This window comes from Elephantulus edwardii, unplaced genomic scaffold (genome assembly GCF_000299155.1).
Source record: "Elephantulus edwardii isolate Elephantulus edwardi_28Jun2011 unplaced genomic scaffold, EleEdw1.0 scaffold00016, whole genome shotgun sequence".
Classification (NCBI taxonomy): Eukaryota; Metazoa; Chordata; class Mammalia; order Macroscelidea; family Macroscelididae; genus Elephantulus; species Elephantulus edwardii.
This window is the reverse complement of record NW_006399766.1, coordinates 12,850,517-12,852,820: the sequence shown is the minus strand read 5'-3', so window position 1 is coordinate 12,852,820 and position 2,304 is coordinate 12,850,517. Positions and strand designations below refer to the sequence as shown.

The 2,304-nt window shown below is 39.0% G+C and overlaps 1 pseudogene; it reads left to right on the top strand.

The window, feature by feature from the left end:
* The first annotated feature begins 1,620 nt into the window (after window positions 1-1,620).
* The window catches only part of LOC102849679, a 2,703-nt pseudogene continuing 2,019 nt past the window's right edge, over window positions 1,621-2,304 (top strand).

The following is a 2,304-nucleotide window of genomic DNA, read 5'->3' as shown; positions in this document are numbered from 1 at the left end:
GTGCAAAAAACTATTCTTTATTGAGTACTTGTAGTAGGTGAAGCACATCACATAAAATATGCTTTGAATATATTATCTAATTTTTTTGGAAAAGATGAGGGAAAGAATTGTTTAAAAGGAATATATGATTAGGCATTATTTGCATGACAAGAGTCCAAAATAAGAGGTGTATAGTAACATGGACTGGAGTGAGGGGGAGGGAGGAAACTGTTCAATAATGAATGATTTTTCTTAAGAGAAAAGTGAACTGGATAGGATAGGGAGGAAAACTGCGACAATGAATGAATGGAAATCCAAGTTTTCTGTAAACTTTCATTAAAATCAAAATAAAAAAGTATTTCTAAAAATATGATCACATTGAAAAACAAGGAACTCATGAAATATTATGCAAAATGGATGACCCTGAAGGGCATTATGCTGAGTGAACTATCTCAGTCACAAAAGGACAAATATTGCATAGGGTCACTGTTATAAAATAGGACTGACATCAAGGTTAAGGGAAGCTAGAGAAGGAGGGGAGGAATGATGTATATTGCATTTAAACAGATGAGGAAGAGAACTGTTTAAAAGGGATATATGATTGGGTATTACTGTCATTACAAGAGTCCAGAATGAAGGCTGCACAGTGGACTGGACTTGGGGGGAGGGATTGCATAACAATGAAATAGTTTTTCTTTTACTTTTCAAGGAAAGAGTGAATTGGGGGAAGGGGTGGGCAGGGAGAAAAGTGCAACAATGAATGATGGGAAACCCTAAGTTTCTGTAAACTTTCATTAAAATTAATTACGGGGGGAATTATCAGATTTATCTTCACCAAAACCTCATGAGGTGAGTCCCATTATTATCCATTTTTATGGAAGAGTAAACTGAGGTCAAGAGAGGTCATTTGAACTGCTAGCCAGCTGGCTCCAGAGCCCACACTAAAAGATCAACCCACTGTGTCAGAAATGTGGTCCTCAAGCATCACCTGTATTAAGATCTCCTGAGGTACCTGCTTGTAACAGAAACTGTGGGGCCCTAACTCAGCTGAACTGAATTAATCTCTGAGGCTGAGACCTACAATAGTCAAAAATTTTATGCAGGTTTTTGGGGTTAGACTAACAGACAGATAAACACATAGATGCTTACACAGAATCATGCATATAAATACATACACACACACACACACACACAAACATACTGCCAACACATCATATTTTCCATCAAGGGGGTCCCAAGGGATCAGTGTGGGACTATTTTTATAGGCTCTGCCTTTACAATCAGATCATCATATTTTGAAATATACATAATGAAGTCTACATTTCTGCCTCCACAGGTATGAAAATACCACAGACTTGCTGGCACCTGACGGTGGAGGATGGCTGCCTGGCTGCCCTGACTCACAGACTAATTTAGCCCTCCACTAGGTTACCCCATAATGTAATTTCAAAATAAAGTAAAGGTGCAAAGGAGGCACAAACTATTAAAATTCTTACTTGGCTAACTTTTAGCTCTGTGGTATTGAAAAAACACTACTTGAAGGCTTGTCTTATGTCCCAATGTGGGGTCTACCTTGAAGAATATTGATGTTCACTTAAAAAGGTGTATTCTGGCTTTTTTCCCCTCTCCCTGCCTGTAACCATGGAGGTTGCTGTAGAGAAGAAAAAGAAGGTTCCTGCAGTGCCCAAACCCTTAAGAAAAAGCAAAGGAATTTTGCAGACTTGAAGGTCAAGCACCCAAGAAAGAAGTTTGCAAAAATAATGCTTCAAAAGGGAAGGGTGAAGCTTACTTATGAAAACGTAAGCACTATCAAAAGAATATAGGCAGATGTACAGAACTGAGGTTCAAATGGCTCAGGTGGCAAGGAAATCTGGTAACGCCTATGTACCTGCAGAACCCAAACTGGCATTTGTCATTAGGATCAGAGGTATCAACGGTGTGAGCCCAAAGATTCGTTAGGTGTTGCAGCTTCTTCACCTTTGCCAGATCTTCAATAGTACACTTGTAAAACTCACCACAGCTTCAATTAATATATTGAGGGGTATGGAACAATATAGCACATGGGGTTACCCAAACCTGAAATCTGTCAATGACTACAAGCGTAGTTATGGCAAAATCAATAAGAAGCAAATTGCTCAAAACAACTATGAGATATCATCTCACCCCAGTAAGAATAGCAAAATAGAACAGCAAGCAACAAATGCTGGTGAGGATGTGGAGAAATTGGAACTATTATTCACTGTTGGTGGGAATGTAAGATGGTGTAACCATTGTGGGAGGCGGTGTGGCGCTTTCTCAAAAAATTGCAAATAGAGATACCATTTG